This window comes from Hylaeus volcanicus, chromosome 2, assembly GCF_026283585.1.
Source record: "Hylaeus volcanicus isolate JK05 chromosome 2, UHH_iyHylVolc1.0_haploid, whole genome shotgun sequence".
NCBI classification, from domain to species: Eukaryota; Metazoa; Arthropoda; class Insecta; order Hymenoptera; family Colletidae; genus Hylaeus; species Hylaeus volcanicus.
Genome location: NC_071977.1, coordinates 24,753,669 through 24,774,907, shown reverse-complemented (window position 1 = coordinate 24,774,907; position 21,239 = coordinate 24,753,669). Strand labels below are relative to the sequence as shown.

The 21,239-nt window shown below is 41.6% G+C and overlaps 1 protein-coding gene across 1 annotated transcript in view; it reads left to right on the top strand.

The window, feature by feature from the left end:
- The window catches only part of LOC128872235 (dexamethasone-induced Ras-related protein 1), a 54,319-nt gene that overhangs the window by 838 nt on the left and 32,242 nt on the right, over window positions 1–21,239 (top strand). The window lies entirely within an intron of this gene.

Sequence of the window (21,239 nt, the reverse complement as noted above, 5' to 3'; positions counted from 1 at the left end):
GCAGATTGGTCATTCTTTTTTTTTGGAGAACAAAATACTCCTGAAGCACACGCGAGTTCCATCATTTTACATGCAAAATCGGGGATGAAAATTCTAATGTAACGACACTTGTTTCACAAGAATCGTTGAAATGTAACGAGAGTTCTTCGATCTAGAGGAGGGTCAATTACGGTCGTTGTTGGTTCGAGCTGGTCCTTTTACGGGGTGGCTCGTCGTAGATTGGATAGTATGAGTCGCTACACCATTCATCTTAATTATCCATGGTTGACGAATTTTCTACCTAATGGATCCTCTTATTCTTCGAGTCTCCTGTAAATTAAATTAAAAATATGTTTGTGTCATTTCATATCTTGACGACACTCAGGGAAATTAATTAAATACAAAATTCTATGAGTCATGTATTGTGGATCCAATTTAAAAACGAAGCGCAGTCTGTCACGAGCGCCTGTTTAAACACGCTTAAATTTAGTTTTTCAAAAACAGGGAATGTTGTTTGCACGCGAATGGTAGTCGCCTAATGAAATGTTGCATGACAATGGGAGACCTCGCGCGTCGATATCGACCAAGGATACATTGTTGCAACTGGTTGCAAATAGGCTGAAATTTTTACCCCACCGCTTGTTTCGATCGATACAACAGTCCTCGTTTCACGAATGCTTTAGAAAACACGTATAGAAAATCAATTTTTAACAGAACAAAACTTTTACGAACGATGAATTTGATGAAAATAGCGGATCGCGTATTTATGCATCTGATAAAACTGGGCATATGTACGCAAAGCACACAGGGTTCAGGATATATTTTGCAATTGTAACTTGACTTCATAGCCATTCATTGATCGCGCGTTCCTTTGCAATCTGACCCTAGGTTGATCGTTACGGATGCAATCAACATCGAACCCGATCGCGTGTGCTCCCACGCGCGGAATCAAGATACAACCAGGGATCTACGTTACAATCGGAAAAATTAGCTTTCTCGGACTATCGTGAATATTGTATTTCAATGCAACGTTCGCAGTTTCTGCAGCACATAATATTGTCTCTGCACGCTCGTAGATGCGAGAAATATCGGTGCGTATCCGTACGAATGCGTATGTTGACGAGTGTTCGGGACAGAACGAACAGAATGTAGCGTGTGTTTAGATTAGAGCAACGTTTCCCCGAATTTGTTTAGCCAGGAACACCGTTTTATCGCACGGTATATTTACGTGCGCAGACATTTTATTATCTGATTTCTTAAAAGAGAATAGTGAAGTTAAAGCTGGGATGCATTTCTGTAAATCGATGAAAATTTAGCTCGTCTCGTGCTTCGAAATTGGAAAAAATCGTGCCACCGAATCGTTTAAGTTCTAGCTTTCTAGATTTCAAACTCCTAGATTCCAAGTTTCAACTTGAAACGTCTTCGGTGTGTGTAGGCTCATTTGACATTGTTTGAATAGTCGCTTGTTCCCGCGCGATAGGTGGTATTTCTCTGTCCCGTGCTTGAACGACTCGAAAGAGAGCTGTAATTTTGGCATGGGTCTTACTTAATTTAAAATTGTATTATTTTATTACGCGTACAACGTGTACGCGTTTATTCAGTTGATTTCTAGGGAGAAAGAATAACCAAACGTTATCGCTGTTTTCGTTGTCATGGCCACCGAATGAACGGTTGTATGCGCGAATAGAAGGTATCGTTTAATTTAAAGAATTTCACGAGCATTAAAATGCGTAAACTTTTTGTGCCCAATCCCGTGATTCGTGAGCACAATCCAAGTTCGGCGGGGGGTCGTAAAATCGAAGTTGGACGTCAGCCAAGTCGGGAGTGCCATGACTGCTGTTATAACCGCACGCGGCTAGAAACAGCTGTTAACCCGACTTGTTGCACCGTCGAACAAACGGTGCCATGTTGCACTCCCGCGATCCTATAGACTGCATCGACTCTTTGTTATTCAGCAAGATGCAACAAATCTTTGGCACGTGCACCTGCTGGAATCTGCGCCCTCGTGCTCCCGTTTCACTCTTTTCACCAGTTGATTCGGTCTACTAGCGATGGGATCAATCCCGTCGCAAGTAGCCACGTATCGTCGAATCTTTTACGAGTGATTTTCATTTTAAGCAAAGAGAAAATTTTGCATTAGTAATACGAAAATGTTAATGATACATTTAGAATATAAATAATCGAGCATCTCGTCACGGTTAAAATCAGAGCCGCTTCAGAATGCTTTCGAACCCTCCGCGTGTATTTATAATGGAAATATAAGTTCAGTAAGTAAGAGGGTCGGATGAAAATAATGCCCGCGCTCTCATATCTGTGGATATTCTACTAAACGAAATAGGAAAATAATCCCCGAAACGAGGTCTTGTGTTACCTCTATTTACTTCCCCGCGTAATCGCTAACGTTTCCCACACGCCGCTGCAACGATGGCAAAGTTTCTTGAAACCTTAATGTATAGTACGTGACTGCCCTTAAGTGTCTTAAGCCTTAGTTTTGTTTACGAGTTACGATCTCATTCATTTGGAGTACTTTTAAAGGGCTCAACTCGTACTGTTGCGCTTACTCGTTTATATTTATTCCCTCGAGTATCAAGGATTCTAGCAATTCTTCTCCGTCACTCACCTCCCTTTGCTCGATGATAAATAATTGCTCCGGGAAGATTACGCCCGCTCTCACATCCACCAAGATGTCTTTGTCTTCCTTGAAATATTCATAACGTCATGGAAACTCCGCAATCTTTTGGACACACTGTTTTCATTCTTCGGGGAACTTTCGCAATCTTCAAATACGAAAAGTTTCATCGGGATAATTATTTAACAGGTGACACGGTTACACTGCTAGAATTTTGAATCTAGAAATACGATCAGGACATGTCGTACGATGGATTGCCGTGGTATAGTGGGTCGCTGCTCGACCCAAGGGTCACATTTAGTCGGCCACTGCAACAGGAGGTTAAATGAGCAATGGTTTCTATTCTCAGCCAAAAGTCGATCGCCAGATTCATCTGATTTTTCGGTTTCAACTGACACTCTACCGTTCGGGGTCGAAAATGATCGAATCTCCGAGGGTTCTCGAGCTAAACATATCGAAACATTTAAAGATTGAATCGAATCAGCCCCTCGGTCAGGTCAGCTTTATTCGAAAGGGCCAGGAATACTGTCTCGCGCAGGACGTGTACTCGCGACTACAGAGTTTCTGGGACATGTGGAAATTCATGTGCAGACTATCGGGATCAAACGGGTGGATTTACGATTGTTCGTCAAGGTACAGCCTGCAAGTATCGCAAATGTTCTACGTGGAGTTGTCTGGCCCACTCTAGGTTCGAATATCGACGTCGAACCCACGTTCCGCGCTCAGCCAGACGCGAACAATCAAAGCTGTATTATAAAGTAGAACCTCCAGGCAACCCTGCTCTAATACACATTGAACTCTTTTAAATTAAACCTTCGGGTCTATTACAAGAACGATGGATTTTTTTCTATTTAAATTTAGATTCTTCTATCTATTCTTCGAACGATTCATTGAAATTCTGTGCAACGAGTACTTCGATCTTCGATTTATGGAATTTCACTCTACCGCTAAGACTGTGTCGAGCAACGAGAAAAATCCTGAAACGCCCATAGGACATTAAACGGAATAAAGGCCCATCAAGTTCCCTAGTTCCCAAGTTCTCGTTTCTCTTCATTGATTAGGCGCCCTTCGAAAGAGACGATTGGCTGGCTTTCCATGAGTGGCACTAAAACAATGGGTGTACGCTTTCGCTGAAGAAGTCACTTTATCGGTGTGGTCCCATAATCGAAACGGAACCGTTTACGATGCTCTGCGAACGATAGTTGCTCGAAGTCGTGATAAATTTTTATATTCCCTATAAAAAAGGAAGGTGAAATTGGTCACCGAAACGTAGTCCACCCGTGGAGCTGGATCAATTTTTGCACGATCTACTTCACGTCAGAATTGAAATTCTATTTTACGTCGTTATTGGTTAAGCTTAAAGACGCGAGATAAAGATAAGACATCGAAGTCCTAAGGAGTCTGTCAAGTCGGTATTTAAAAAGAAAACCGGGTACCATTTTAAAAAAGTGCTTCTTTTCAAATCTCATCATTCGTCACATTCATTTCTCGGGGTACCCTCGTAAGTTGCCAACTTCTCGAGTGGATTCGATAGTTTGCGAGTAATGCGTACCATGCATACATAACCGTTCGTTCCGAAGTTACGATCAAGCTGAATGAACCCCGTGTAAAGTAGGAAAACGTTTAGTAACTCGCGCGAAGGTAAGTAGCCAAAGTTCGAGTGGGGAGACCAAACTTTGTCGGATACTTGGCAGCGTGTTCGCATCTTATCAAATTTTCGCTGGTCTTGTTACGAGAAGTGTAGGAAGGGTCATGGTTATAGCAGCGTAGATTTCGCCGTGACGATCAGCAATCGAGGTAACTAGGCGACGCGACGTCCAAGAGTCTGAAGATCTTCGTAATTATTCTCACGTGCTCTTGTGGCAACGATCGCCCAAACTTCTTAACATAGATAGCTTGGATTGGAGTAACAACCCTCCACAACAATTTAACTTCTCATTGCAAGAACTATGATCCATCGATCGCTATCGAGTAACAGGAATGGCTCCAAGTAGCAAGTGGAATCTGGAGAAAATTTCGTTATCCTTAAAAATAGTAAAGAAGGCACGTTCGCATGGTAAAGCCAGTGTGTCGAGACTTCGTCTAAACCCTTATCAGAAGAATTTAATCGCACTCGACGTCCTCGCGTGGCCGTGGCAACGCCTCAAGCGACCGCTTTCGATTCGAGTCGACTCGTCGTTGGCTGCTCGCGCATCCGTAATAGCGTATCTTCCGCATGGAGATCCGACTCGAGTGACATTCCCCGGGAATTCCGATGCGCTTCGCCAAAGAAATTTCCTTGTGATGAAAGAGCACGAATTTCCGTGCCAGTAGGATCGCGGCATCAAATTTCTCGCGGTACGTCGAGCAGACCCAGCCTCTGCGCGCCGCTTTCGCTTTGTGCACATGGCTTCGATCGTGACGATCCATCGACAGCGTGAATTCGCGGCTCGAATGACAATAATTCAATGGCCCGTGACATTTATTCCTTCGAGGAAACGCGATTGGCTGTCCCCTTTGACGCGGATGAACCTCTGTCGCTAGTTACACGATAGTCCCCCTTATCAGCACTAGGAACCTGAAGTCGCTGGACGATCGGGTTCTTGGACAAGATTCGTGAAAACAAATGTGTTCGGCAACAGTACGGATTTAGTAACTATTTTTCTGTGGAATAATTGTCGAGGAAAATTCAGTTTAAATAAAACTAACTAAATTATACTCACGCTTACATTATACGTGGTAAAATGTTTGTAACAAACATCAAACAAAATTTCCAGCTCGGTCTGCGTTAAATCGATTCATCACGACCGAAGTTTCCCCCTGTTCACGAGGGTCATGAGCCCGTATTAAAAAGCTGCGTCTCGTTAATCGAGTTTAATTATCAGAATCGAATTGCCCTAACACGGCCAGCGAAACGCGAGCCATCGTTCCATCCTCATTAGCGTCGGTCACCAAACCTGTACGTCTACACAGAATTTTCAGCCACTAATTATCATCGAATCGTTCGCATGTTGTCCCCGCACCGTTTTATTGTTTTCAGCTGCGTTCGTCGTTCACGCGAATAGAAAACCATTGTAGAAAACCCATCTATTCGACGACCGTCCGATCGACAGTTTAAACGCAAAGTTGTCCGATGACTGTTGTGTCTCGTTCTGTCGGGTAAAACGAAAGAGAAAAGAATATAATTACAATCTGTACGATAAAATAGATTTGCCATAGTGTAGTGGAGGTTCTCTTGTTTGTTATCTATTATCGGAATACAATTTTGCCCATCTCCGACCAATGGAGCGATCAGGGTGAGAAGTGGAATTCGTGGTATTTTGTGTTGCTCGCAATGATCGAACATCGATTCGAAATGCGCTCTTTCGTGTTCTCGACCTCTTTCGAACACGCTGGAGGATTGTAGGCACCGCGCAACGTGCGGTGGATGTGGTTGTTTAATTGCAATTGCCGATCAATCGGAACAATCACGTGCTTAATTACCAAAACCTGTTCCCTGATAGACGTTTAACGCGATGTGCCTCGTGTATCCACTTCGAGGCACGTTCTTTCGAATCTAAACCTTGTCGTTATTAATTTCTCCGTTTGATACAAGTGGAGAGAATATTGATAAAACGTTAAAAATTTTGAGTATACTTAAACGCAATTGCAAAACACCGGTTGGGAATGTCACGACATCCGACGAGAAATGATTTACCGAGATTATAATTTTTTACGGAACGAAACTCTTTCCACGCGCGAGTAGTTGTTGCGTTAGAGGTGAAACTGGTTGAAGTAAAAGAGGAAATTTCTACCGTGATGTCGAGAGGATCGCGCGATCCTGCAGGAAACTTTCATCGCGATATCTTCCTGCTCCGGCCAGACTCGGCTGAAGAGTTTCTTCCTGGCAATATTTCTCTGCTTTCAGACGCTGAGGAATAGCTTCCATCGGTACGGACTCGATAGATTTTGAGCCTGATTCATCTAGACACTTCGGACGAAGTTTATTCTTGAAATAGACTATTTCAGAGTTAGCAATGGTCGCGCTCACCATCTTTGAATAGCGAATTTGCATCAAGATAGAAACTGGAGCAGCGATGCGGCAGTAAACGAACCTTTGGGAACGAATCGCAATTCTCCGGCTTTATATCCTAGCTGTGGTCTAATGAAACATATTAGCAACTCATTCGAGTATTCAAACTTGCATTTAGGTTCCATCGTCGGGGGGCGAGGACAACAATTTCCACGAGCCATCGCTTGCATGTATAGTCGAAGCCTCGGCGTGATCCATTAGCACGGTAAAACCTCACTCGAACTAATTATTCAACTCGACTAACTATAATTGGTGAATTTCCATGGCAAACTTCGAGATACCGAACCATTTTTGCATTCTTTTTCGTAGACATACTTCGAACAACATAGATACTCAATCGCAAACACGGTGCGATACTTCTTTACGATGTGCTCTATTTTAAGATAGCAATGCGAGGATAAGCGCGATTTCTCTCGCGGATTCATCAAAATTGTCGCGACGTAGAAAGCTCTTCGATTTCTGAACGTCGCGAGTTTATTTTGAAAAGCTTCAGTCATTCAATTACGATAAAATGCTTCGTTCCTACAGGTCGCGACTGGTAAAAACTATGCTCCGTATTTTACTTCCCTCGCGTTTCAGCGAAACGCGGACGTAAGTCGTCCCTCTTTTTCCTCCAGCATCTCGCGTCAAATTACGTTTCGTTCTCGCCGCGTTAATGGAGCGACGGGGATCAATAGAGCCAGGATTCGGAAAAACGACGCGAATGATTCAAAAGACATTCGAGAGGGAAGAGCTCGCGCGATGTTGGAGGAATGAGATATACTTTCCCCATGTGAAAACCGTTTTTTGTGGATTAAAAATACAGAGAGTAACGCGAACAATTCGAGCGTCCGCATTGGGAGCGCACCTCAAAGGGCGCGCATAAACAAACAGCGTACATGCTCGCGCACTCGCGAGCACATTGAGCATTCGTCGTTGCCTCGAGAGGGACCATTTAATTAAACACTGGTTGAATTAACCGCGTCAAAAAATTTCCGACGTGCAGGGACCGTAATCTTACTGTTTGATAAAAAACGTCATTCCATTAATTAGTCCGGTACAAAAAAAGAGTAAAATGCACCGTCAGGGACCGTAGGAGAGACACGATTTTATTCGAACGTTAGAGGATGAATAAAGACGCGGTATCTTAATTTATTCACGACGTTGATGCGATTGGGAAAGTTGTCCGGATAAGTTTTCCTTCGTTCAGCTGGGGGTATAACTTCATTCCATTATTTAAGTTCTAATTTTTACCGGATCAGTGACGGATAAGAGGTAATCTTTCATTTAAAAACATTCTTGCGCGTGGCTTCCATCTCTAAAATGCTCCGAGCCTCGTTGATTTCAGTAAATGCTACGAGAATGGGCGTTTGAATTTCTTCCAGTGACAAAAGTTTAAATCGTGGCGATATAAGTAAATTATTCTATCGAAACACAAGCCGGATAAACGAAGGAATTGTTTAAGTCTCGTTTCGGCCGCAAGACGAAGTGGATGGAATTAAACGACGATGGCCGACAGAAGGCTAATCGCGGCGATTCTCCATATTTCAATTAACTAACTCGACCTTAATTACCGGAGCCTATCGATCTGTCGAGTTTAGCGTAAACTGGGCTTTGGCGGGACCCTCCTTTTCGCATCTCGTCGGTCCGTGTCGTTACTTAACTCCTGGTCGACTGTTCTCGCTCTGTACACTCTCCGCTGAGTGGTTTTGCTTGCTAGAAGAGTAACCCGATTGCCCTCGAGGCGGCGTTATTCCTCCTCGCAGGCTGCCATCGCGGAACCTTCGATTTAAGTAACGATTCCTGATGCTAGCCAACTTATTAGACCTGTCGGAAACAGACGAGGGAACAACGAACGCGGTAAATAAATTCGATAAACTCGGCTCGACGAAGAAAGGATCCCATCCTCTTGAAATAATATTTTTTTTTATTTGGGTGGTATGCAGTGGTTCATTTCTCTCTTTTATATAAATAGAACGTAGCACGAATATGCAAAAGAGGAAGTCCCTCGTGCATACGAAGGTTCTTTATAATCCTCACGATTAAAACACACGATTACAGACACGATTAACCTAAATATGTCCCTCTCGAAAACGTCACGAAGAATTAGTTGCGTACGTATCGCACGTGGCACTTTAGTAGTGAAATGTTTACGGAAGCATGCTTTTAATACCTCAAACTTACGGAAGATGATAGATTGGAATATTCCTTCGGTTGAGATAACCGAGAGTCAGCTCGCAAATGATCGAGTTGATCCTCCTCCTTCGCGGGCAACAAGAAATTAGCTCGAGTTATCGAACACTCTGCTGTAATTCGTTTTCCGCGACAACTTCGTTCCTCGGAACGACGCCGACGTTCCTACGGGATTCATCGGTCATCTGGAAGAAATACTCGCGTCCCCCGACGAATTTAAGCGAGTTTCGAGCAAGTTTCGCGGAGACGCGGATCGGTTAGTCGAAAGTTGAGATGCAAAACAGGTAATCGCCGATTCCCGGAACGGAATTTACGAGCTCATCCGTGCCCGATAGCGCGGATGGAAAAGTCTGACGCCGTAGTAAATTTCGAGATCGCGCTTGTACACCTGTTGTATGATCGATGCACCATAATCCGCAGGAGGAACTCGATCCCTTTGTTGGTTCGACGGCAGTTCGAAAGAAACATAAAACGACTCGTTAATTAATTTCGAAGTTAAGGGACTTACCCGGTCGATTTCCAGGTCATTAAACTGCGCTTATCGCTAAATATATACGTCGATCGATCATACTTTTTATTCACAAAGGAAGTTTAAGCCATTATCGGATCGATAGAGTTAAAAACGTTTTGATGTACTTAGTAGATATATACCACTATATATATATATGTATATCCGGTGCTGGGAGTTTAACGATAGATAAAAATTGTATTCTTACACATTTTTTATTTCATTCAACGCTTCTCGTCGAGATCGTTAAAACTTTCGTTACAGAGTAGGGTCGTGCAAGAATTTTGAGTGGAAACTTTGATTGCCTAAGTTGTACAAATTCGATTCAATTTTCATAGAAAAATTTGTGTATTATGCGATATAGTTTAAACTATTCGACTATGACTCGTTACTTGCAATTTCTTAATCTTCCCTATTTCTGCCATCGAGCAGGGTTTCCCTCCGACGGGGACGAATTACCCTGTTCCCTCAAGATGCGGCTAATTGCAAAACGGGCAACTTGTTCCGGACGTGCGCGTCTTAATAAGGTGTCGGCAGTGAAGTTCAGCGAATGGCTGATAAAACAGTGTGGTACGCGAGTGATAAAGACCCCTGTGCAGTCAACCGGGTATTACAGAGCAAAAGACTTGGTCGAACACGAACGTGGCTAACCTCTCGTCCAGCGAACCGTGAAGCACGTGCTCTTTTGAAGGAAAACGCGGTTAATCGAGCGGACGATCTACGTAGACCATATCGAGAAACACGGGGATGAGAGAATCGCAGACTTCGGTGATATATTTTATTAAAGTCTCCGTTAACATGGATCAATAAACCCATTGTTAATAGTTCAAATCAATTTCATCCGTACAGCGATACTAAATGAAAAAAGAACTGAAAGGTATCTGTGTGAATTTTCATACAAAAATTCAATACGAGGATATTATTCAACATCAAATATCCGTATTTATTTTGAAACCTCCGCAAGCAAGGTCCGGCGTTTGATTTGAGCCATTGAAAAATTCACCAGAGTACTGAAAGTATTAAATTTTCTCCCCGCCCACCGCGTGAGAATTATTCGTATTTTTTTATCGGTGCAATTTCTCACAAGTATCGAATTATCTTATCAAACATACCAATGGCGTTATTGGTGAATTGGAGATCGATCGTGTACCATGGTTTAACGATTACGAACACTCATCGAAGGGTGTACGATGTTCGTTACCCAATTCTTGGTACCAGTAACGATGTCTACAGAATTTATTTATTCCTATACGGTTTACATCTCTAAAGAACAGTTCATTCGTTCATTTATGCACATAACCGTCTAGTTTTATATAACCGGCGAATACAAAGTAGACAGTAGCGTATTTAAATAATGATGTATCGTTAATTTTATCAGTAATTTAAATATTTTATCTTGTATATATTTAAATGTATATATTGATCATTTCCGTGACGAGTGTATTTATTCTCGTATTTACCTGGATTATATTCCATACGCGCCTGCACTCTTTGAGACTGTAAAAGTCATTCCAGGGATAACAAGTGAGTAGAAAACACAGAAATATAGTCGACATCGTCCTCTCAGTGCTGTTAAGTTTCCCTTCCAAGACGACGCTCGATGTTATCTTCGTAATCGTAATTTCGAGGTACATATCGGGGTGCCGAGATGATTAGGAGAGTGGATAGTATACCCAGGGGGTCTAAGTACTGGTCAGGCCATTTCAAAACCGATAAAACGTTTCTCGTCGGATGATCGTCGCCACTCCTCCCGCGCTACGAATCACTAGAAAATTTTGAACTCGGACACGGACACTCTTGGAAAGAAATAGCGTCGCTCTGTCTCAAGGGGTAGTTCTAGAGGCCCTAGCGACATTAGAACAAATGGCTCGCGGCAGAAAAGTTCAGCCTAGGATTAAATAGGGCGGAGTAATCGTCGGTGGCGTAATTATATACTCGACGGGCACTCGAGACGGCCAAGCCCTACCGATGGAATCTCTTCCAGTGTAATATAACGCGAATCTCGCAAAGTGGATTATGAAAAACTAATCCTCGAGATTAACTTCGTTTTCACGGCCGCGAGTTGGCCAGCTCGATAAGCCGATGCAACGCCACCTGATCGTCGATGAGCATCCGAATCGATCTTCCGTTTTCACTCCAGAACTCGCTCGAATCGAAGAGTGGCAAAATTTTCGCCCGAGAACAGAAACAGTGTAACGTTAGTTTGCTTTCTTTGGGGTCTCTTCAAATTTCGTTGAACGTAAAATTCATTTTATTTATAATTCGACCACGCGCCAATCGTGGTACGAGTTCGTTACCCTTGTTATAGACGATAGAGAGCTACACAGTGTCTGAGTCTACCTGCCAGTGCTTTCCCTTTTCAGTCGGAACAAAGTCATTTGGCCGTTCAAGACCACTGACCGCAGCATACCGATTGGCCGTCCTGCCTCTCTATGTCTAACACTGAGGCAAGCTGAAGTGGTTCATAATAGGGGAAGTGGTATTGAGCGGGCAATTGATTTTGATCCGATTATAGGACACCGTGATACCTAGAACTGTGTTAGACTTCATGTTATATAGTTAAGCGTATGCCTTCATGCTAAACATTAGCGGCACGTAAGACGCCAAAGGGTCTTTCCAGTCAGTTACAGTTAGAAACGAATTTCCAGAATTATTTATGTCTTGTTTCCTATTCCGTTACCTTCGTGCAGCCACTTTAAAGTGTTCATTTCTAATCTCTCATTTACTTTCATTGAAAACATAAAATTTAAAAAAATACCGGCTCTATCGTTTAGGGCGAATGTCCTTATTTGTGCACATGAAGAAAGACCAGTTTTCCTCGTAACCTACACTATTAGAATTAAATTAAATATTTTTTAAATTTTTTCCATACTAATTTTAATCCAGGTTAACCCTAAAAATTAAACGACATTACTACGAGAAAAAAAATAATTCAGGTCTGAAAGGGTTAAGAGACCTTCAGAAATATTAAAGAACGATGAATAATTCAAGCGTAACGAAACTTGAGAAAAACTTTTCATTCTCGCAACAAAATGAGCGAGACGATAACATCTGGTGTACCTCTCGTTATATACATGGCCAGTTTTCATCTTGTCCTCGTTAGACTTCCTCAAGGCGGGGAATTCAAGCAGCAAAGTCTGAAAGTAATCCTGGAATCAGTGGTATCGATGGAATTACCGCGTCACAGATACCCCAAGAGGGCGGGCAAATCTTGTATTATTAAATCATTACATCCGTGTTTAACGGCAACCGATGGGCGAATCCGCTTACAGCGATTGCGGTGTGTGTCATTGATTGTGAGAGGAGAATAGTTGGCTATATGACAGTGAGCTTCCGGTGCATCGGTGACGTCGACACGACAATTGCCACTGCTACAAGCATCTGTGACAAATATATTGATTTTCAGCTTTGCACTGAAACTCGGATTTACTTCTTTCATAGAACCAACCTGGGATATCCTCCAATCCCCCGCCCCCGCCCCCCCCAAAAGAAAGGAACTTGATCACAGAAATCCCCTTTCAAGGAAATTTTCTTCACAAAAGTTCGGAAAACTGTCTTAGAAAGACCTCAGGTTCGAAACCAAAGCTGCAGAGTCTCGAAGGTACCGGGTTGCAAATGGTTGCCAACTTCTTTTGTACAGAAACGTTCCCGAAACTGAAAGCGAAGGACTATTTTCAATTTTCTCGTTAGGCAATTAAACGTTACGCAACTCGCATGATAATGGAACTGATAATGATAATGGCTTGTTATTACAATAACGCAACAATGGAATAACAAGCTCAAACAATGGATAACCAGCAACACACAACGGTTCTACTCGATAAAATTAGTACAGGTTGCATAGCATAAATGTTCAATTGCCAAACGACAGAACAAATACTGTTACAATTCTAATTGTTTAATTTTATAGACACATAACTTAGCGTATGCCTATTTTCTTTCCTTCCGAAAGGTCTTTTAATTTTTTAATCGCCGAGTTTCGAATCATGGCTGTTTTCTCATCTCGAAATCTGATTTCTGTCACTCACCTGATAACGTCAGGGGTTGTCGCGACTCCAGATTTGAATTTGCCCTTTGCAAAGACGGTCGAGGAACCAGGATACCCTGTATCCATTTCCAGTATTATGTGGCCACTCGTGTACCTTGAGTGTTTTACGACTTGGATAAATACATCGTGATTATTACAATAGAACGGTGTTCGCGTTGAATTCCCTTTCGCCGTTGGCAGTATTTGCTCTTCCAGAGTTTAAGAATCTCAGAGTTCCGTGTTTGATTAGGTCAGTGGTTCTGAACACTTAACGCATAGTTTAGAACAATGGTGGCAAACCAATGATACGCGTACAGGTTGAATCGTTGGTTTCACGAAGGAAACGAGCATCGAAGGAGAAGTAAACAAAATATGAGCAAGGCGTTCGAAAAGTGGAATGGAAATACTGGAATAGATGTAGAAAATGAACAGCTCGAGGGTTAACCGATGTTCCAAAGGAGCGATAGGCTTCAGAATCGAGCGAAGCAAGCGGAACAACGCCAATCTCCTCTGGTTTATCGAATATATCGGAACAGCCCGGTATACAATCGCCTACACCATTGTAATCCGATTGTCGATGTTATGAACATGGTCGACGAACGATATTGTGCCGGTTCTTCCGTTTCCAGCGTTTCCCAGCCACGTCTCGGTGTATCGGCTCCACCGCGTTAACGCAACAACAATTTTTCCTACACGCCACCGTGTCGACAACCCGCGTTTTATTCGAGCGTGTCATACGTGAAATCGATAGCTCGAATGGCTCGTATTTATCATTCGTTTTCCCCGTATAGCGTGCCGCGACGTCGAATCGATAAAATAGTAACTCGAGAAACTGTCGTTTCCCTTTGAGAGCCTGCTGGACCTTTTCGTTGGTTGTTCCCATTGTGTCTTCACTCTTCACCTTTGCTAACGATCGATACAAGGTTAGAATCCCTTCCATTTCCATGGATTTACTTAGAATAATATTTCCATCGTGATTTTTAAGCGATAGGTACTATCGACATACTTTTATTTCTCTAATACGGTATTTCGGACGAGGTCTGGTCGTCTCCATTAATTTGATTTTGAATGATATATTCCGAATAAATAAATATCAGAGTTTCAGCTAAATATAGGTACCTACATCAGTATCTCGAGTAGGGGATAATTAGATTTATGATAATAGTAAAAATATTACGAGCTTTCTGGTTAATTTTCATCGACATAAAAATGTATTATCGTGTCGGAGTACTGGCAGGCGTATTATTATTCCAAAAGCATCGTTCCGCATCGTACGCTTATTCTCTGTGGAAAAGAAGTTTTGAACGGGGAGATGTTTCCTCCTATCCATCGCTTATTTCTATCTTCATTATTCCTGCTCGCGTATTTGAGTGGGACGCGAAGAAAGATATTTAAAAGGAGGTCTCATTAATAATCTCTTTTAATAACCAAGCGAAATATCTTCACAGTGCCCTATTTGCCGAAGTAATCCGTAATTTGAAAAAAGCGAAGTGTTCGCGATGTTTGAATCAAATTTTTTAATTAAATCTCAACGGTTGAGAGGATTTTGTGATTTTGAAAATTTCGGATTGTATTGTTGTAACTACGAATCCAAGGCGGATTAGAAATTGTAATATCACGGCGCATTAAACATCTAGACCAGCGTGCTGTTAATTAACCAGATGCGTACTTCGTTAAAATGTTGCACGCTTCGTGTAATTCGAGTTTCATCGTTAATATTTCGTACGGAAGCGAAAATAACGGAATGAAATTTCAACAGAGAGGCAGGGATCGGCAGAATTTTATCCAGATACGAATTTCGACAAAAATTGTTCACCGTCGCTCGTCCGTTACGTTTTAACTAAAAATTGGAACTAATATTATGAAATTAAATGTTCCGCGACGAACAAACTGTTGGATCGAAACAGATCCAAGCGTTTGAATCTCGCGCGGCTAGTTTGGCCGTTGACAAACTTCTCAGACAAATATGTGTCTGAAGTTATTAACGTTAGACGAGAAAAAGAGGTTTAATATGAAATTTACAAAAAATGACTCAACGTTGTCATCCGAAGTATAGTGATCATGCATGATCCGTTACGTCATGCGCAATCATTCTGTATTCTTTAATTTAAAATATATTTTACGAGGTTTTTGCCCGCAAGGTCTTTTTCCTCGGGGTTTACTCCCAAATATTGTTGTTTTTATTTACTAACATGTTTATTTGCATTATACTATCTGAATCACGGGACTGAAGAAATAACTTCAGTTCCGACGCTACATAAACATAAATTTAATTGTTCGATTGAATAAATATGGCGAGTAAATTTGATATGCATTAGTTTATTCGTATCTAATATTCTGTTCATATCCGAATGGAAGCTTTTGAAAGCCCGCTGACGTTATTCCGATCCAATTTCTCCCGAACCATTTAGATCGCATCGACGCGAACGTGTTTTGCGAACCTTATTATAATTAATATATTATTGACATAAAATTCATCTATAAACATATGCATAAATTGAATAACTAAGTATCGAGCTTCGTTTACGATGTTTACTCGATCGAGTAAAGCCGAAGAGAAGCTTTTACTCCTTCAACGAAAAATGCAATTTAATTCAAATTTTAATTTTAATCGAACGAATAACACCTCAGCGATTGCTTGCTTTTTAATTCTTAGACGATGTTTGTATCCTCATAGGAATACCGCTCGTCTCTGACGTGGACGTATAAATGGTTATCGCCAACACGTCGAGAATTTTCAAATTAAACTCGTTTGATTTTAATGGACGTATTTACACAGAGATCGTAAAACAATGTCGCGATTGAAACGCGAGCCAATTCGAACGCAGTCGTGCTAAATTGAAATTCGTTGTCATTTAACAACGCAAGGATTATAATCGCGCAATCTCTTCTTTGACATTAGGAAATTAATAACACTGCCGGATGCGGTGGCCAAGGGTCGCCGTAGCGAAATGAAATTGCTGTAACAATTAATATTTATTAATAACGTGCCGCTATTACGCGTGTTACACAGAATTCGAAGAAATAACTACGCGAAACGTTTATGAAACGAACAGAACGCTGCTTTCACGTCGCAATTCTGCGAAGAAACTCCCTGTCAAAAGCAATAATCCGATTCGTATTAATGCACTCGTAAATATCTTCGTAAATTCCATTGTGTTCAACCATAATGGACTTTTACGTTATTTATTACCCCATTTTGGAGTGAAATTTCCATGGAGGCAATATTGCGAGGCTGCTGATAATAATGGCCGATTTGTTGAATATTGAACGAGAAATTTCCTGTGATGTTCTTTACAACAAAGTAAATAGTAAAGATACGGTGGAATGGCGTACCTTTAAACGCTATTCCTTCCACTATTTGCATAATTAAATATCGATAATTGTGTAATTCAGAAATACGGAATCGCAATTGCACTCGAGTGCAGTTTAAATATTTGTGAGGTATTAATGAAAAACGTTGTCTTCACGTTTTAAAAAAAATCGTAATATCATTGTTTAAGATTGATGTTCGTTTCTCCTTGGAAGTTTCGAAATTGCAGTTGCATCGAGGAGACACTTGACTGTAATTGCCGTGTTTACGAAGAATTAGGGGCGACAAACTGCGATCGAAGAAAGCACTTATCTTGCCCGAAAAAAAAAGTAAAGTCGAGGATCTACAGGGATCACGTTGAGGCGGCAAGTCGTATCTGAAGTAATCAAAGAAAACTTTTGCGGATTTAACAAGGTTATAAGTCACCTGCAAAAGTTACGAGGCCAATTTCACGGAGAGCCGAACAATCTCGGGTGGACACGCTTCACTTGTTTTAAAAACACCATCAACGAATATGCGACTGACAAATTATTTTGTAATATGTAAAATTCAACTCTATGGAAACCTTGCGATGTACAGTAAGCCCCCCTCTTAACGCGGGGAATCGTTCCAATAAGATCCAGCGAGATCGTCGATTTAACTTTGAAAAATTGCAATCGATGGTATAATAGATAAATTGCGAAGCTTTGGACGTTTGCTCGATACGTTGAAAAGTTTTCTCTAATTTTAGGGAACCTTCCATGGGGATTGTGTGGTCTTTTGTACGGGTTAAAAGTTGGTAATTAAAACCGTCAGCTGCGAAACTTCGGAGATTTAATAGCTCCGAAGAAAAAACTTATTTTTAAGTAATTTTCTTTGGGGCGGGTGGACCACCTTGTTAATTATTTTCAAAGTTGACACATTGCACGCTTCTTGCTCTTAACACATTTTTCGAGACAGGGGGAAATATCGCGTCGTGGTCGTTAGAACGTTCTCACTTTATAAGTATTACAGCAAAATTGTGTTTAAACCACATTTATCGAGTGCATTCAATCATAGGATTTTGATAAAAAGGAGAAGAAGTAAGAGCATGATAAATAAATAGATAAAACAGCACGGTGAAATACAAAGAGCCCTCGTAACAGGCCTCATTGACGCTTGCGTCTCTAATCCCATTGCGTTGCACAATACGACCAATCATTCGACGGCACAATGATCACGTGCTATCCTGAACGTTAAAGTGCCTTTGATTGGAATTAATCAAAGTATCTCTCTTTCCACGGCTGGTTTCGATACTCCCGTGCCGTTGGGTCAGCGTTTCACGAATTTTCGGCAAGGGAACGAAATGGAATGATAGTACTCGAAGTAATTCGTGAAAACGGTTCCATTCCTATCGAATGATTCCTCTCAAATTAGTGGAAAGTGAAGTGATCCTGCGGAAGAGGCACTTTTCGCGTCAGCGTTCCTGGCTCGATCGAAAAATCTGCACGACGATTAAAAAGATCTCTTAACAGAGATTAGAGATTTGCCAGACAGAGACTGAATTCGTAAAATCAGAACATTCGAGCCAATGAGATAAAGAAGGTTTTCTTCAGGATGACGATTATAAAAGTTATGTAATAGATTTTTGAGAAAGAATCATTTTACTAGACTGCAGCGAAAATGTAGTCGTAAATATACCGTTTTCTGACATGAATACGATGTCATTCTGGTACGAACAAATATTTACAAGCGACTGTTCCTGGGAACTCTGTTGGATCAGGACATTATCGTAAATCAAGAGAGGGAAGCAAACAAATCCGTAACAGAGAATGTTTTTATGGTATTTCAAAGTGAATCAATATGTAGGTCAAGACTTGACAACGAGGAGGGTGGTTTGACGCGAGATATCGCGCATTCCTAAAGGAATGTGCTAACCGTTCAGCTATGAATACCTGATGCAAGTGGCAAATGGCTCGTCTTTGGCGGCATCGTAGCGAGAATTCCGTAGACCTAGCGTCGGCTATGCGAATGTTAATTGCGAGCAACGTGTGCTCGAGTCGAGAAGCCAATGCTCGTTATCTCTTATCGCGTCAGAGTCCTGCGAACGGATTTTCCCACGAAGGAGCGATAAAAAGAATGTTTGGGGGTAATTAGTAGTAAACGTTCAGTGATTAGAAACACGAGTGCTCGTTTTCGCTCGAGCACTTGAGTGGCCCACCGCTTAATTGGGACATTTCCCTTAGCTCGCGGAAATCTAGGAATAACACGCATCCGCGTCGGGGAGCGTCAGCCATTCGAGCAGTTTACTCGGTCCATTTTCGTTTCGAGCAAGTGATTACGGAGGATCGTGCAACGCGAACTGGAGATAATTCGCGAGAATGTATCGCGATTACAAGAAACTGTTGACGGGGCGACGTTAACAGGCTGTCTCGTGATTCTCGACCGTTAATAGGAGCAGGCTGTATGCAAATTGGACGCTGAACGCCGGTAAAGTGTGAGAGAATGAAAAAAAACTCTGACGCAAAATTTGCATCGCGTACGTGTGCAACTGTGCGACGGATGAAACGGTCGACCCTCGGTCGGGAAAAGTAATTTCTGTTGAAAAACGCTTATCACGCGATGCGCGGATTAAACGGAAATTATTAATATAACCAGACTAAAATTTTTGCATCGATTTACTTTTTGTTTAATTTAATAGAAGGAGTCAATGTTTACCAGTTTCGATGCGCCATTTTTTATAACGTTTCGACTGTTGTTGGATGTAAATTATTTTACAGAGAAAAGTGTTACGAATATTTTTCCAAGTAAAAGCCACATTAGCACGGTTCGTCGCTCCGAAGATAGCAAGAAATGACAGCGAGACGAACGTACTCGAGGATAAAATTGTTCTTCCGTTGCTCAAGGGAGAGATTTAGAATTGCACGAACGGATTTCCTGACATTTTTAACAGACCGATGTTTCGGAGGAACGTGAATCCACTTCAAAGTACACGAAGAAATGAAATAACACTGCGATCGATCGACCGGTATATTAATCTATGTAGTAGACTTCGGAAGTCGTCTCGAATATTTTGAATTGCATCGAATCTAGTTGTAAATTAATGATGCTCAAGAATTCGGCGAATTTTGAACGAACCGGCGCGATTCATAAATCTCGAGGATCCTGGAGGTTCAAGTTCTTCGGAGTTGCGAAACGAGTTTCACCAACGCTTAAACATGCAACAGCAGCAGCATCGTTATTGTAATATTTTACACCGGCGTAGGGCAGTAATTTGAATTTAAACTTGGTATTGTTCGAAAGAACGTATAGCTTCTGAACTTTCAGACAGGAATATGTATGGTTCTCAAATTTCGAAAATGATCCAGCATGTTTCATTCCTCTCGGCGTAACTTCAGGTTCTCTCCGACAAAAATAACGTAAAGCGTACGGGCTTCGACAATTTTTAATTTAAATGGATCTTCGAAAAAAAGAAGATCACCTGCATCTCTGCCACTCGGACAACATCGATTCCATTGGTCATCGATTACGCAACACCTATTCCTGCTCGTCGGTAGCGGGGCTAAATTCACCTACCGTGTCGAGTCTGTTAATATTTTTAAGTTTCCGAGCAGGTCGAACCCAAACGCTCTCTGCAAACCAATTTGCACCTTTGATACCTTGTCGAAGAGGAAGAGAATCGAAAACCCCTAGCGATACCGTCCAATATTTGGAATCGAGGATTCCCCTAACAACGATGCTGGCGTAGAGAATTCTATTGAACTTCGCTGTTTAGAGACGGGTGTTGTCGTAGTTTTCTACAGAGCGTGCCGCCAGAAACAGGTCACCTCGATATCTTCACTATTTTCGAGACAGGAAGAAGCGTAGTTTGCAAAAGTTGTATAGCCTCAAGTTAAACATTGCGCACCAATAGTTTCTTTGTAAGCGGAAGGTCTAGATAGTCGTCAGCGCTGTCGTTTTGAGAGGAGAATCCAGTTTTTCATACACTGAATTTTGTGAATAATAATAACAAGGAATTACGTACAGTTGGAAGCAAAAAGAACGCTGAATCTTACGAACTTTGTTAGTTACCACACCTTCTACTTATTTAAAATGAAGGAAATTTCTATCGCAACACCCAGTATACAATATCAAGTGAACAATACTAAGCTTTTGATTTGCTCCTGTTTGATGTATTCGTCGTAGAAGGAGGAAATAAAAGTGAAAACTCTATAAACATTAATAAAATAATTTTTTGGAAAAAAAATTTAGCAGACTTCCAAAAAGGTGCAGTGAAAAATATGAAATAATTTCTAGTCAATTTATATGAATACACACTAGCTCCAGATATAATTGCTTAAAAGTATGGGAAAATGCAGTGAAAAGTATGAAATAATTGTATTATCGACCCAGCACTCTACATTATCGACATAACAATCTGCATTACCGACCAAGCACTCTGCACTATCGACCGCGAACTCCACATTATCGACATAGTGATCTACATTACCGACAGAACAATCTGCATTATCGACCGAGCACTCTGCATTATCGACCGCGGACTCCTCATTATCGACAGAGTAATCTCCATTACCGACAGGGTAATCTGCATTACCGGCAGAG